The sequence below is a fragment of the Schistocerca nitens genome, chromosome 5 (genome assembly GCF_023898315.1).
Source record: "Schistocerca nitens isolate TAMUIC-IGC-003100 chromosome 5, iqSchNite1.1, whole genome shotgun sequence".
Lineage (NCBI taxonomy): Eukaryota > Metazoa > Arthropoda > Insecta > Orthoptera > Acrididae > Schistocerca > Schistocerca nitens.
This window is the reverse complement of record NC_064618.1, coordinates 157,318,925-157,336,485: the sequence shown is the minus strand read 5'-3', so window position 1 is coordinate 157,336,485 and position 17,561 is coordinate 157,318,925.

The window sequence follows — 17,561 nt, the reverse complement described above, 5'->3', positions numbered from 1 at the left end:
GTTCGGTACCAGGACGACGTAGGCAGTTCTGTGTGGCTTGCGTGGGAAATTTCTATTGTGTTACCCCGTTTTCACGTGAGAAGGCACATTCTCGTTCGTCACGTTGGCAGCAGCATCCAGTCACCCGTTCAAATTAATTTTGGGAATATAGACAGTACAGGAGAGAGAACTTGAATTTAATATCCGTTCGCTTCCTATGTCGCGTCTCGTCCTGATTGGTGGTCACTTGCAGTACTTGGAAAATTAAAGTGTCACTCAGGCCATAGCGCAATCCATCTTCTGAGTAACTCCCAGTTAAATAATTCCATCGTGCCTCTCGTATCCTCAACTCTTTGTATTTCATATTTGTCTCTTTTATCAGCAATTTGCGAGCTGTGTAGATAAGGAAATCTTATTCTATTTTGTTACTGTCGTCTTCGAATAAAATGCAAGTCCCACTGTGTTTAGCATCAGCTTTACTTCAGTTTACTCCACTTTTAAGAGCATTTCTCTGTGCCGTTTTGTTGTGAATTACTCACTTGAATATCACGAATAAACGTTCTGTACCTACAGCCTTGATTTACATTTCGAGATCCCAGATTTCATACAACCTTCCCGTGGCTAGGCAAACTTAAATTAATAAATATAACCAGCAGAATTTTTAGGTTGTTGCTTCAGTGCGACAAGGTAACGTCACGTGCAGAAACTAAGCATTAGATTCATATAGTCCAGAAATGCGGAGATGGTGACATACAAACTGAAGAGCCTTATTTTGACCTCTTCCACGTCTGTCGGTGCTATTATTCTTCTTAATTGCCCGCCGATGTGGCCGAGTGGTTCTAGGAGCTTCAGTCTGGAACCGCACGACGGCTACGGCCGCAGGTTAGAATCCTGCCTTGGCCATGGATGTGTGTGATGTCCTTAGGTTAGTTAGGTTTAAGTAGTTCTAAGTTCTAGGAGACTGATGACCTCAAATGTTAAGTCCCATAGTGCTCAGAGCCATTTAAACCATTTTTTTCTTCTTGATTGTGTCATGGGATCCATGACAAGACATTTTCATACATTCCTTCCAATATCTGCATAACCATAGCAAATTATCCGTTTTGTTTCGTTGGTGATAGTCCTATATAACTTGCTGATTCTTATGAAAAGCGCTTAATATTTTATTGCAAATCGGGGCACCGTAACTTAGGTGGGAGATATAGATTATGAATTGGATGGTAGAGCGCTGAAAGAAGGAAGGACAGAAGGAAGGAAGACTGCCTTTTAAGTCCCGTCGACATCCAGGTCATTAAAGAAGGAACACAAGCTCGGATAATGTCAAGGATGGGGAAGGAAATCGGCCATGCCCTTCCAAAAATGTTCAAATGGCTCTAAGCTCAATGCGACTTAAGATCTGAGGTCATCAGTCCCCTAGACTTAGAACTACTATAACCGAACTAACGTAAGGACATCACACACACCCATGTCCGAGGCAGGATTCGAACCTGCGACCACAGCAGCAGCGCGGTTCCGGACTGAAGCACCTAGAACCGCTTAGCCACACCGGCCGGCCATGCCCTTCCAAAGGAAACATACCGTAATCTGCCTGGAGCAATTGAGGGAAATCACGGAAAACCTAAATCATGATGGCTACCTCGCTCGGTGCTTAAGGCAGCTCTGTTAGATATTCAAATAGGTTTTGAAAACAGAAACGGCTACCTACTGGAAACTGGGTACATTATGATTGTGAAGATATACACGTATTAATGTGAACTGTAACTAAGGCACAGACCAGTAATTATCTGAGGATGCTATAAAACTGTAGAAAGCTCTAAGGCAAATGAATTCGTTTGGGATGCATCGAGGTCAGTAGAGGCGAAACTATATGGTAATATCGATGAGAAAAAGAATTTTGTTATTGGCATAGACGTCCGATCAAGTCACGCAGGTCACAAACAAGTGTTCCAGATCCACCTTTAGTTTCCTCTCTGTTGCTGGACCCGGCACGTGGTCCGCTTTTTATACGCTGCGCCCTCTGTTTGTGTGACGGGCGTGTTCCGTTCCGATTGAGTACCTGTTGGGGGACAGGCAACTAACACGGGGCTTCATGAAGTCTGCAACAGCGCGCCGGGCAGTGTGCCAGCGCCCCGGCTGCAGCGCTCGGGCCATCGGCACGCCCACTGTGCGCAGTAAACAATGTGCCGACACGAACCTAATTTCGCCGATAACCCCCGCGCCCGCTTTTAGAGCACGGCGCGGCGCCACCCGTATCACTCACACCGCGCGGGTATTTTTGTTCCGCGCTCCGTAATTAGTTGCGCGCGGGGTTCCCAGCGACCTGTTAAAAAGCGCAGCCGACGGCGCTGGCGACGACCGCCGGCCAGTGTTTTACTGCACTGACGCTGCATTAAATCCAGCCGGTGGTGGGGGGAGGAGGGCCCGCAGTTCTATTGGAAACGGGTGTGAGCGGCGCGTTTGCACGGCGCCGCGCCATTCAGCAGCTGGTCCCAACTCCACTGCGTTTAACTTCGTCCGTAGAGTGCAAGCTCCCACTTGAAGCCACCTGGTATTGTGGTATTACAGAGACTGGTTGCGTAAAACGCTACAGACTACTATGAGCGCAACTAATGCATTTGTGGAGATCTTTTGTGGCATGGAAGCTTTCGCTGACTACACGGTACACACTTCTTCAGTTTCAATGTCTGCTCTTCTCTGCTTAACCATGATAGTTATACAAATCGCTCATAATAAAATTTCAGTTTTAAAACGCTTTAGAAAGAGGACCGCTGCTCGGAATGACCAGATCTGAACAGCATATGAGTGACTCAGGGAAGAACGTCGTGCATAGATGTAAGGGCCAGAATACGCACAACAACAGACGCACTGCACACGGCCATTCCAGAGTTTGCGTCCGACACGCCGTACATGACTATCTCTATGACGGATCGCTGCTGGTAAAAGTCTTGTACAAAAACGATGACTGTGCACCAGTAGCACTGCAGAAATACTGGATACTCAAGGGTCTGAAAAAAGGCATTGCTCTTACGTCTGCTAACGGTCTGGAGAAAATGATTACAGAATTCGAAAACACAGGTTCTTTTGAAGAGCTGTGGTAGAGGGAGGAAAGCAGTGGATCCGACGTCTGTCGAAGATATTGCCGCATAATTTCGGATGGTTTTGAGGGGTGGTGTGCAAACAAGCAGAGCCCTGACAACTGCCCAAACGTCAGACACGCCTGTGAGCACGGTGCACAAAATCGTACGAAACATCCTGCACTGTTGTCCACGCAAAACCACACATGTTCAGGAGTTGGTTTCTGCTGCCCTACCAGCACGACTGAATTTCACTCTGGAATTTCTTGTTCGTATGCAAGTGGACAATGATTGATTATGGAACATTCTGTTGATAGATCAAGCCCATTTGCATCTCCAAGGACATGTCAATAAGCATAGAGTGGTGTGGGTTGACAGCATCATTTATCGTAGGGCCGTATTTCTTCAGTGTTATGTGTCCTGTGGGTCGTGTTACCTGCACCACCACTGGAAAATGCTATGAGAGTCCTTTGGGCTAGAGATGGGCAGACCACTCATGCACTGATTTATAAAGAGACAGATCACTCTACAGAGTGGGCTATGGGTGATTCGGAATAATTGAATAGTATTTCATCTGATTTCAAAATGCGTTTCTGATGGCTGTAATCAGCGAAATGAAACTTCTGTGGAAGGCTACTGCAACGACACCCCAAGCCACATGCTTAAGGAAACGTTCCCAAAGCTTATAACATCTGTTGTAAACCATGGGCACCTAAGGGCTCCCATAGATTATTAATAAGTGAAGCTTTTCTCATCCCTGAGAACAACAGAAAATAAAAATTTTCCTATTTCTTTCAATTTATTGGTCGTTATGCCATACCCAACCAGCAATCTATGTAGTAATGCAAATTATGACGATGCGAAAGCAAGGACAACACAACAGGCAGTCCCTGAGAGGAAGAAAAGTCTTTGACCCAGCCAGGAATTTAATCCAGACCCTTCCACTTGGCAATCAACTGTGCTGACCACACAACTACTTAGGCAAAGGTGAGCTTAGTTTATTAGATCGGTACATTAATGCAGAAAACGCTTCCATCATCATGTTTCTCCTCTTAATTTGAAGAGAAAATCTCAGATTTCAGAAGCCCAATAAACGTTTACATACCTTTAAGTGAGTTATTTTGTGTTATCCTTTGAGTTAGCACCACACTCTGTGTTGACAGTGATCTATAAGCTGCGGTCTTCAGCCACGACACTGTTGGAACACTCCCCACCACTCTCACCGATCCGACCCTGAGCCGTCTCACTAGATCATTGCTCCCCACCACCCTCTTAAAGGTGCTCACTAGCTCACTGCTCACCACCATTCTTAAAGGTCGGATTCCAAGGCAGCTCACTGCTCCTCACCGCCTTCCCTGATATCACACGGGGCAGCACACACGGCGACTTGAAGCGTCACTGTGGTCTCTGCCCTCCTGGCACAGTTATACAGTTTGCAACTCGCTTACCTGACTTAGTACCTCTCTGTCAGAGACCTATGTTTGTACAAAAGTTAAAAAAGTTAAAAAAATGTCCGACAGATGGCGCTTCATCTGATCAGAGTAGCAATAATTAGCATAACAAAGTAAGACAAAGCAAAGATGATATTCTTCACAGGAAATGCTCAATATGTCCACCATCATTCCTCAACAATAGCTGTAGTCGAGGAATATTGTTGTGAAGAGCACTGTAAAGCATGTTCGGAGTTATGGTGAGGCATTGGCGTCAGATGTTGTCTTTCAGCATTCCTAGAGATGTCGGTCGATCACGATATACTTGCGACTTCAGGTAACCCCAAAGCCAATAATCGCACGGACAGAGGTCTGGGGACCTGGGAGGTCAAGAATGACGAAAGTGGCGGCTGAGCACACGATCATCACCAAACGATGCCCATCTGTCGGACATTTTGTGAACATTGTTTTTTTTTTGTTCTAATAAAACCCCATGTCATTCCAAGCATGTGTGTCAATTTTTACCTCTCTATCTAAATTACTGCGTGGTTTATTAAGTTATCAAATTTATACTGACTTCTTGATCAACCGGGTGTTTTAACACACACGATAGTGCATGTATGCATGTCTCAGGAGGAATGGCCAGTAATCTGGGACGTGACACGAATGATCATTTGAAGCAAAAAGCTAAATATGGACATTAGCCCTATTCTAAATGGTTTCTGAGATGGAACTCACTTAGAGTTACTTTTGTACGTCTTTCTAGAATAACGCGAAACCTGTGGCCTTAGCGAAACCGTGTTGTAGTACAAAACTAAACAGCTTTACAATTCCTATAAAAGCGTCCTATTCATATTTTCTCTAGGTCTTACAGTTTACGTGGTGAGATCGAGAAAGTAATGAAAATTCTGCATGATGCACATGCACAGACGTGACGGTAAGGTTTGTAACCTAATTTGAGGTAGTGTTCCATTTTGATAGACCACGTTCCCTATATACAATTATTCACCTCAACATTGTCTACACTGTGTGATGTATTATAAACAACGACAATGCACTAAATAATAAAGAAAATAAATAACAGTGCACATTAAAATGTTCTGTCCTAGTAATCATTCAGAATTTTGCATATGTCCACATGTAGTTATTTGCACGAAATGGTCATTTCTGTCATAGCCCTGAATACTGACCGTTCATCCTGGGACAGCCTGTATATTTTGTTTAATTTTTTTATTTATTCATTTAACCTGAACAGCCTTTCCTGCGCGGAACAATAGACGCACATTAACCTGACCCCTGGGTACTTTTCAGCAGGCGCGTCCACACCGAGGGGTGGGCCCGACTTTCGAGCCGATGGAAAAGTTCTGCTGGAGACTCAGTATTGCGGGGTATAAAGCGGCACCCATGCCCATGGTTACGGGTGGACACAACGCCAAGGAAGGAGAAGGCTGGTTCAAATGGCTCTCAGCACTATGCGACTTAACTTCTGAAGCCATCAGTCGCCTAAAACTTAGAACTACTAAAACCTAGCTAAACTAAGGATATCACACACATCCATGCCCGAGGCAGGATTCGACCCTGCGACCGGAGCGGTCGCTCGGCCCCAGACTGTAGCGCCTAGAACCGCACGGCCACTCCGGCCGGCAGGAAGGAGAAGAAGATGGACTTCAGTACTTCGGACTTGGCGTAAGTGGCACCTCATTCCAAGAGGAACCCAAGGGAGGGACAGTGTCCCTGAGCCTACAAAGGCAATCGTCTAGTAGAAGAAAACCACGATTCAATATCACCTGGTCCTCCAACTCGGGGGTTTAGGCTTTGGACCTGCATTCCACCCTAACAAATGAAACCACAATCAAAACGTGCCAATTTAGCCTCGGAACGAAATGGATCAAAACGAGAACGACAACAGGTACGAGAAAGGGCAATGAGAATTACAACACGGAATATACAAGGAATTTCTCAAAGAAACGTGAAATCTTTAAAGAAATAAAGCGCCTTGACGTCCACATAGTGGCCCTAACAGAAACCAAAGTGAAAGGGCATGGTACCGAAGAGACAAATGATTACATATATATTGGAATACCAAAGGAACAACGGGCTCAAAGTAGAGTTGCCATTACCATAAAGGAACAACCCAAGAAAAACCTAACCAGCTGGGAATATATGAATGATGGAATTCTGCAAGTACAGATGAAAATAAAGGGCCATTCTGTGATGATTATTGTGGTCTATTCACCAAAAGACGACACTGATGTAGCGAAGACTCAAATGGCTCAAATGGCTCTGAGCACTATGCGACTTAACTTCTGAGGTCATCAGTCGCCTAGAACTTAGACCTAATTAAACCTAACTAACCTAAGGACATTACACACATCCATGCCCGAGGCAGGATTCGAACCTGCGACCGTTGCTGTCGCTCGGTTCCAGACTGTAGCGCCTAAAACCACACGACCACTCCGGCCGGCGATGTAGCGAAGAAAGACTTATTCTACACCCGGTTGACAAGCTCTCTTGAAAATATAGGGAATCGCAAAAAAGTCACTTTACTAGGAGACCGAAATGCCGGAACAGAATGGAAAGCTAATGACAACATAGTGGGACAATATGGTGAAGACACCATAAATAGTAATGCTGAAAGAGTGATAGAATTCTGGATGCAAAATGACTTAAGAGTTCTGAATGGATGGTCCAAGCATAAGGACATGCACAAATACACATGGATGAAACCAAGCGTTAACCTCAAGTCCATTATAGATTATGTCATAATAAAGCAAACAACAAAACTAGTAGTACGAGACGTGAGGGCTATGAGAGGTACAGAGTGCAAATCAGATAATTTTTTGCTAATGTCCAATATATTACTCAAGTTCATCAAAGACACAGAAATTCGATTTGAGACCGAGCCAGAGAAAACCAGTAATATTCAATATAATTTTCAAAGCCTTCTACCCGTTTCTTGTAGCAGCAAAGGCCAGCAGAAAGACTTGCTGCCGTTGAAGGAACCTCTGCAGATAAGATGTATGAGACGGTTAAAGAAGACATCCATAACGCAGCTTATGAAGCATTGGGAAAAAAAGAAATACAAAAGAGTAACAGAATATGTGATGAGTGGTGGAACCACTGGTTGCAAGAGAACATAGAAAGTAAGAAGAAAACTTATAATAAATGGCTGAACTCAAGATGAGACAATGATTGGCGGGAATACAGAGAGTGGAGAAAAGATGCACAGAAAACAATAATTAATGCAGAAAACGAAGCCTGACCGAAAACCGGTGAAGAGATAGAAAAAAAACCTATGGGGAATACACGAGCATATAAAGCCTGGAAGGTATTAAAAACCGTGAGAACACAGAATAAAGATAATATAGATATGAATCTCATTAGCATGCAAGGATTACAAACTGAGAACAGAGCGACATTCACTGAGAACCCACCGGACATTGAAATCAGTAATGATAATATACCACTGCTAACCCCGAAGGAAGCCCCAAATGCAATTAACGCCATGAAAAACTGAAAGTCCCCAGGTCCACGATTAATTTATATAGAACTGGTTAAAGCAGCACCGTCAAAACTCTTTGAGATACTGGCAGTGATTTTTGACAAATGCCTTAGAGGTGAAGAAGCCCAAAAGGAGTGGAAAAAAGCAAAAATTACACCAATTTTTAAAAAGAGCATCGGGAGATACTGTACAAACTGTTGTGGTATTAGTGTGATGCTATCCATGGCGATAGTCTGTGGGCGTATCCTAAAAAAAATCGGAATAACAAAATGGATTCAGATCTGGTCGCTCCTGTATTTACCCTCAAAAACCTAGTGGAGAGGCTTTACGATCCACCTTGTCATTGTAGACCTCCAGAAAGCTTATGATGCAGTTGCAGAGAACAAGCTATGGACAAGTCTAATTGACAATGGTGTGTCACTGAGTTATATGAAAGCCTTCAGACTCCTACCAAGTTGTACAGCAACTGTAAAAAATGAGAAATCAGCTATCTCAAGAGTTTGAGGCAACAAAGGGACTACGCCAGGGATGCAAACACGCCTCTACATTCTTTAAGATCTTCCTCGAGGAGGTACTAAAATCCTGGAAAAGGAAATGCGGAGGAATGGGTATCCTTATAGAAGATCGTGTTCACTTAATTTTTGGCCAACAACCAAGTGTTAGTAGCTGGAGATGAGGAAGATGCAAATTACATGCTCCGCAAATTAAAAGAATAATATGAACAATGGGGTCTTGTCATAAACGTATCTAAAACAGCATATCTGAAAGTGGGAGAAAATGATGTTAACGACTCACAACTCGGTGCTGATACTGTCAAAGAGTGTCATAATCTTAAGTACCTGGGAGTGACACAGTTGTCTAATGGTAGAAGTATGGATGATATAAACAATAAAATTGGCCAGGGCTAGCGAGCCATAAAACAACTACATGGTATTCTCTGGAACAAAAACATAGTGCGCACAACAAAACATACCATCTACCACACAATTATTGAAAGTATCATAACATGTGGTGCAGAGGTGTGGGAACTAACTCAGAGGCAGAGAGATCGACTGCTGGCTGTCTAGATGGATTTCTGGAAACAGAGTTGTGGATATTCCAGGTTTGATGATATTAGAAATTATAGGATCAGAGAGGTTATGAATGTCGAAATCACAATCCTAGACTACATAGAAAGGAATCTCCTACTCTGGTATGCTCACTTACAGCGTATGCCAGACACAAGATGGCCAAAACGTGTATGGCATTGGACTCCACATCAAAAAAGAAAGCGCGGTAGACCTGCGAGATGCTTGAAAGACGACGTCAAAAAAGCAATGGCGGCGAGAGGTTAATGAAGGAGACTGGATTGACCCTGAACGATGGAGATTGGGATGCGAGAGGCGGCGGCAGCTGCCGAATCCTCACTCATATAATAAAAAATAAAAAGAATTCTGAACAGATTAATGTCTTCAGGACCCCTCTTACATCAGATCAGGGTTTTATATGTAACTAGAAAACTTATTAAAATCACAGTTACTTAAAAAAATGCTAATATTTTGAAGATATCTCTTCTTCTTCTCTATGTATGTATTATGTATTAGGGGCTTACCTGTTGTGTCCTGTTCGTTGACGCTACTGATTTTCCTCGGTTTTCCTAAGTATCTTCTGCCCAGTGGGTAACAGTTATCATCAGGTATGCTAATCTGTCTTCTCTCAATCTTGTGGCATACTCCTTCTAATTGTTTCTGTATTCTTTCATCTGGATACTTGTTTTTCTGCTGTCTGCATTGATTCTCCCATCAGACAGAATGTACTGAGCTACTCTTTTTAGCAATCGGATCTCTATCGCTTGGGAACGAGTGTTTCTGCTGTATTGTCGACGTAAGAAAAATGGTTCAAATGGCTCTGAGCACTATGGGACTTAACTTCTGAGGTCATCAGTCCCCTAGAACTTAGAACTTCTTAAACCTAACTAACTACATCACACACATCCATGGCCGAGGCAGGATTCGAACCTGCGACCGTAGCGGTCACGCGGTTCCCGACTGTAGCGCCTAGAACCGCTCGGCCACTCCGGTCGGTGTCGACGTAAGAGCTTAAGACGTAGGGAGCTCTTACAAACAGTAGTAGATCAACAATAAGCTTCATCGTTTGCACTACGACGCCGTCCTCTATAGTAAAAGTTTATCTGAAGGGTCTTTCGACGGCGTTGTCAGCTCAAGACAGAATTTTTCGCTACTACCGTCATTTCCCTCCGTGAAATAATCTGTGCCGCGCGGGTTTAGCCGAGCGGTCTAGGTTCAAATGGCTCTGAGCACTATGGGACTCAACATCTATGGTCATCAGTCTCCTAGAACTTAGAACTACTTAAACCTAACTAACCTAAGGACAGCACACACATCCATGCCCGAGGCAGGATTCGAACCTGCGACCGTACCAGTCGCGCGGTTCCGGGCTGAAGCGCCTATAACCGCTCGGTCACCGCGGCCGGCAGCGGTCTAGGGCTCAGCAATCATGGACTGTGCGGCTGGTCCCGGCGGAGGTTCGAGTCCTCCCTCAGGCATGGGTGTGTGTCTTTGTCATTATGTAATGTGTAAGCTTAGGGACTGATGACCTTAGCAGTTAAGTCCCATAAGATTTCACACACATTTGAACATTTGAAATAATCTGTAAATCTACGTTTTGTTTACAGTTCTATGACAGTTATCACTAAAGTCAAGTACTGGTTTAGTTCCTTGGTTAGGAATATGAAATCAGCTGCAGCTTCTACTTTGTCTATACTTCCCTAGAACACACAAGCTTTTCCATAGAGCATCTGGTCAGGATGTAGACTAATGTACTGGCTTACCTTGGTTATTTCTCTAAGATTGATTGACCCTGTTAGCTTTCTGTCTATAGTCAATTTTATTTTTAAGTGTAGTAGGTAAATGCGATGTATAGTGTCTCCGAGATGCATAAACTATTCTAGCTCTTCCGTTCGCCAAGATGCAGGTTTTCCCTTTAGGTGTCCAGTCTTCCGTGGAGCTTATTTATTGTGTAATCGAGTTAGTGTGGTAGTGAGTCCATGGAGTTCGTCTTTCACGTCCAGGAATGGAATGGAAGTCGTCTTCTAAATGATCTCTTGTGCCTCTGCTGAAGTTCAGGTACACTGATACACTTAAGGTCTCTGCATGTAGTCAGTTACAGTTCATTCTTTGGATATTTTACAGAGCTAGTCATGAATATGATGTTCTGAGCTGACTTTTCAGTTACAGATTTCACTGAATGCGCATTTCGTGGCTAATACATGTATTAGAGTGTGACTATAGGCTGCATTATTAGTACGCAAGCTGAAGTACTGTTACGAAGAAGAAACTACATACTTGAATTTCACAGAAAGGGGTCAAAACATTTATGTCAGTGTTACTAGCAATATTTATATGCTCCTAAGCCTAATTTGGAGATGTCAGATTTGAAACGGGCTATCCCGCCTACTTTCGAAGATGTGTAGAGGACGCAGATTAGACAAAGTTCATTAAGTTTTTTGTATTTACGAAAATATATTCGATTTGTTTGTCTTCATTACTGTTGGATGTGTGTAGTACGTTCGGTAATAAGTCAAAGCGTTTGTATGCTGCTACTCCACCTTCCCATATCTTACTTCAGTGGTGTCTTATGACAGTGGAGTCTATGTTTACGGAACTGGAGGACATACTTGAGCCAGATGTCCAAATTTGATACAAGAAAGGCATGAATATCGATATTCTGAAATATACGGCAGAGTGTGTTGAAATAAGCTGAATGTAATGGCCGGTGTGTTCTACAGTAACAATACAGAGACATTGGTAGAATCAGTGGCTGCATGAGTAAACAAGTTCATAGCTCCTAAAGCACGGTCTGTAGAGTTGATTTGTATCTCTGTTTTCAAGCTTCTATCAGCAACGTTATCCTGTTATTTCTTGTTCACGCACTTTTTAGCTTCCAGCAGTGAGGTCCTCGTGTATTTTCAGACTTGTCTTCGCTGCTTCAGACCTTTTGGTATTCAAACTTCACGGCTGTGAGACTGTGGATGAGGGCTTCGCCAATCACAATTTTCTCTGTCCTACTCTACAACTTCGGATTACACAATTTGCTGCATGTATATTTGTTGTCACTGCAAGATTTTACAATTTAAGATGTCTGTTTTAATAGCGAATATTTTAATTTTTCCAGTGCTCCACAACAATATGTCAACCACATTGCCTTTATGTAGAAGAATTACGAGCGGTATCCGGTACTATAGTACCAAAATGGAAGATAAAGGAAAATTCCGCTACTGTCAGCACATAATTTCCATGGTTTCTTGCTCATCATCAAACCTTAAGGTACACCTAAAGTCGAAGCATCCTGCAGTACCTCTGGAATGACGTGCGTCAGGAAGCCGATCAAGATCGCCGTCAATCGATGCAGAAATTCGAGAAATCTTTTCTTGTGAATCGTCCTCACTGACATGTGCTTCCACCTCTGGTGAAGGTATCCGCGTGGTAACAGACTAGCCCAGTTTGAGATGATTTCTGCAGGGTCTCTATGTTCTAACTGTAAACAGTCTAAAATGTGTGACTTTATTTTACTCTTCTCATCTATGAAAGGTACAATGAGTGCATAGAAACTATTGTTATTTACATTCCTCCACACATGTGATGTAAGGCAGTCTGCCTTTGATAAACGTTGTCAAACTCTCTACTGCCCAGTTTGTATCACGAGTTATTTGATAAAATTAAAAATGAACTGGTCATCACTATGGCAGTCTATCTTACTCTGATGTCTGGACGAGTGTAAATAACATCAGTTTCTGTGCACTGACTGCGCATTTTATAGATGAGAAGAGTGAACTAACGTGATACCTTTCAGAATGCTCACAATTCGAAGACAGAGACACTGCAGGAATCATCTCAGACTTCACAAGTCTGTTATCGCCAGTACAATATCAATTTTAAAATCACTTCCATAATAACAGACAGTGCTTCTGAATCTTCCACATATACCATTCTTTGCACATTCTTTAAACATCATTGCGCAATAAAGAGGTACACACGCAAAACCGTTGACGAAGTCAAAAGAGTTTGTTATGGTTTTTAGGGACAGACCGTTTGCTTTTCGGAAGTTTATTGGAATGCAAGAAGTTTTAAAAAATACCCACTGAAACTGATACAAGATGTCCCAACCATGTGAACTCTACTTACGAAATGTTGCAAAGATTTACAGTAAATAAACGTTCCATAGTTTCTTGCCTCTCTATATTCGGTGGAAAATCGATAACCTTAAACTTGAAAGATACAGACTGGGGTTTAGCTGAACATACTACAGATTCTGAAAGTTTCCGGACGCGTCCTCCGAGAAAACAGTCTTCCTTTAGAAAATGAAAAACCAAGATTAATGGAATGGGACATAAGATCGTTCAAAGTCAAAAATAAAGAATGTCGTCAAGAAATAGTCTCTGTTTCATAATTTGCTTAAAGTGTTATAAGAGGGCTTCTGGGTTTATCTCCAGTAACAAACTGGTTAGTCAGGCAATGTTACTAGACTCCCGATTCAAAAGGCAATGATTTTCAGGCAACAAAACATTCCAGAACTGCTATGTGAAAGCTACTGCAGAAATGAAGGCGTTGGTAGTTCAACCAGAAAAAAAATACAGATCGATTCTCAATCAGTTACCATCGTAAGACATGAAACTTCTTCAATCTTGGAGGAGTTACATGAAACAATTGGTCAGCTTCAAGCAATTCACGACCCAGAAAGTATGGCAGTTGTCGAGTATGACAAATATTTAGCGGAGGGATATATCCCTTGAAACAGCGATCCCTTAAACTAGTGGGAAATAAGAAAACTGCTGCGGCCAGCGCTGTATCAAGTGGTTCTAAAAGCGCTTTATATCACAGTAGTATCAGTGTTCCATGAACGAATATTTCCAAAAGCCGGACACATATGTACTGAGGCGAGAAACATACTCAGATCAACCTAAATAGCTTGGATTTTACTTATACGTAATACTGATAAATTTTTCCTTTTTGGGTAAAATATTCCGGAGGTAAAATAGTCCCCCATTCGGATCTCCGGGCGGGGACTACTCAAGAGGACGTCGTTATCAGGAGAAAGAAAACTGGCATTCTACGGATCGGAGCGTGGAATGTCAGATCTCTTAATCGGGCAGGTAGGTTAGAAAATTTAAAAAGGCAAATGGATACGTTAAAGTTAGATATAGTGGGAATTAGTAAAGTTCGGTGGCAGGAGGAACAAGATTTTTGGTCAGGTGATTACAGGGTTATAAATACAAAATCAAATAGGAGTAATGCAGGAGTAGGTTTAATAATGAATTAAAAAATAGGAGTGCGGGTTAGCTACTACAAACAGCATAGTGAACGCATTATTGTGGCCAAGATAGACACAAAGCCCATGCCTACTACAGTAGTACAAGTTTATATGCTCTGCAGATGATGAAGAAATTGATGAAATGTATGACGAGATAAAAGAAATTATTCAGGTAGTGAAGGGAGACATAAAATTTAATAGTCATGGGTGACTGGAATTCGTCAGTAGGAAAAGGGAGAGAAGGAAACATAGTAGGTGAATATGGATTGGGGGGAAGAAATGAAAGAGGATGCCGCCTTGTAGAATTTTGCACAGAGCATAACTTAATCATAGCTAACACTTGGTTCAAGAATCATAAAAGAAGGTTGTATACCTGGAAGAATCCTGGAGATACTAATAGGTATCAGATAGATTATATAATGGTAAGACAGAGATTTAGGAACCAGGTTTTAAATTGTAAGACATTTCCAGTGGCAGATGTGGATGTGGATTCTATTGGTTATGAACTGCAGATTGAAACTGAAGAAACTGCAAAAAGGTGGGAATTTAAGGAGATGGGACCTGGATAAACTGAAAAAACCGGAGGTTGTAGAGCGTTTTAGGGAGAGCATAAGGGAACAATTGACAGGAATGGGGGAAAGAAGTACAGTAAAAGAAGAATGGGTAGCTCTGAGGGATGAAGTAGTGAAGGCAGCAGAGGATCAAGTAGGTAAAAAGACGAGGGCTAATAGAAATCCTTGGGTAACAGAAGAAATATTGAATTTAATTGATGAAAGGAGAAAATATAAAAATGCAGTAAATGAAGAGGCAAAAGGGAATACAAACGTCTTAAAAATGAGATCGACAGAAAGTGCAAAATGGCTAAGCAGGGATGGCTAGAGGACAAATGTAAGGATGTAGAGGCTTGTCTCACTAGGGGTAAGATAGATACTGCCTACAGGAAAATTAAATAGACCTTTGGAGAGAAGAGAACCACTTGTATGAATATCAAGAGCTCAGATGGCAACCCAGTTCTAAGCAAAGAAGGGAAGGCAGAAAGCTGGATGGAGTATATAGAGGGTTTATATAAGGGCGATTTACTTGAGGACAATATTATGGAAATGGAAGAGGATGTAGATGAAAATGAAATGGGAGATAAGATACTGCGTGAAGAGTTTGACAGAACACTGAAAGACCTGAGTCGAAACAAGGCCCCGGGAGTAGACAACATTCCATTAGAACTAATGATGGCCTTGGGAGAGCCAGTCATGACAAAACTCTACCATCTGGTGAGCAAGATGTATGAGACAGGCGAAATACCTTCAGACTTCAAGAAGAATATAATAATTCCAATTCCAAAGAAAGCAGGTGTTGTCAGATGTGAAAATTACCGAACTATCAGTTGTAATTCTGTCAGAGACAGCAAAGGACTTGGAAGAGCAGTTGAACGGAATGGACAGTGTCTTGAAAGGAGGATATAAGATAAACATCAACAAAAGCAATACGAGGATAATGGAATGTAGTCAAATGAAATCGGGTGATGCTGAGGGGATTAGATTAGGAAATGAGACACTTAAAGTAGTAAAGGAGTTTTGCTATTTAGGGAGTAAAATAAATGATGATGGTCGAAGTAGAGAGGATTTAAAATGTAGACTGGCAATGGCAAGGAAATCGTTTCTGAAGAAGAGAAATTTGTTAACATCGAGTATAGATTTAAGTGTCAGGAAGTCGTTTCTGAAAGTATTTGTATGGAGTGTAGCCATGTATGGAAGTGAAACATGGACGATAACCAGTTTGGACAAGAAGAGAATTGAAACTTTCGAAATGTGGTGCTACAGAAGAATGCTGAAGATAAGGTGGGTAGATCACGTAACTAATGAGGAGGTATTGAATAGGATTGGGGAGAAGAGATGTTTGTGGCACAACTTGACTAGAAGACGGGATCGGTTGGTAGGACATGTTTTGAGGCATCAAGGGATCACAAATTTAGCATTGGAGGGCAGCGTGGAGGGTAAAAATCGTAGAGGGAGACCAAGAGATCAATACTCTAAGCAGATTCAGAAGGATGTAGGTTGCAGTAGGTACTGGGAGATGAAGAAGCTTGCACAGGATAGAGTAGCATGGAGAGCTGCATCAAACCAGTCTCAGGACTGAAGACCACCACACATATGGTAAAGCTGACTGTAAATAACAACTGCAGATACACTTTAATTTCAGTTTGTCCAACAAAGGTATCGAAATATAACAAACATTAGTATTCATTCTTACAGTTTTTCCACTTGATAAAAAATGTTTTATTATTTTGTTGCAATATTTATAATTCTTACAGTACACGAAATTTAAAACTAGCGACATAATACAAAATGATTACTCCTCTTTACATGCTCTTTCAAAATAGGACCAAATCAAATACAAGTACATGTTTAGTGACCTGAATTGAAAATGCAATGGTACTTCCTTTAATTTACTTTTTTGAGTGATGAATCATGAAAAAGACCTAATTCATTCCTGCGAGTGACCAGGTATGATCCGATTTCTGAGAAGACAAGTTTTACCCATCCCTACTTGAGCACGAACGCCATTTCAATCCTTCAATAGCGCAGATTGGTAGGTAGGAATACTTTTACGCAGGATATCGCTCCTTCTCTCATTTTACAGCCAGTGAAGCGTCTGCTGCAGATGAATTTCGAGAATGTTAGATTTATCAGTCGTCAATCCCATACAGTGTAGCTGTCTGATCTCAATACATTTGATTTCTGCTTGTGGGGTTACCTGAAAGATGTTTCCTTCATGCCCGAATTACGAGCGCTGCTGATCTGAACGCACGCACTGAGTAATGCATTCTGCATGTGACCGACAGGACAGTCCTACCTCCTGGGAAACATGTTGTTTCTCGATTGCATCTTGTTTCAAGGATGGCATACTGTACTGGCGGAATTAAAGCTGTGAGGACGAGTCCTGAGTTTTGCTTGGGTACCTCAATTGGTACACCGCTTGCCTGCGAAAGGCAAAGGTCCCGAGTTCGAGCCTCGGTCTCGCAAACAGTTTTAATTTGCCAAAACCACTGCAGAGCAAAAATTTCATTCTGTAAACATCCCCCAAGCTGTGGCACAGCCATATCTCCGCAATATTCTTTTTTCCAGGAGTGCTAGGTCAGTAAGTTTCGCAGAAGAGCTTATGTGAAATTTGGTAGGTAGGAGACGAGGTACTGGCAGAATTAAAGATTTGAGGAGGGGTCGTGATTCGTGCTTGGATAGCTTAGTTGGTAGATCAATTGCCCGCGAAAGG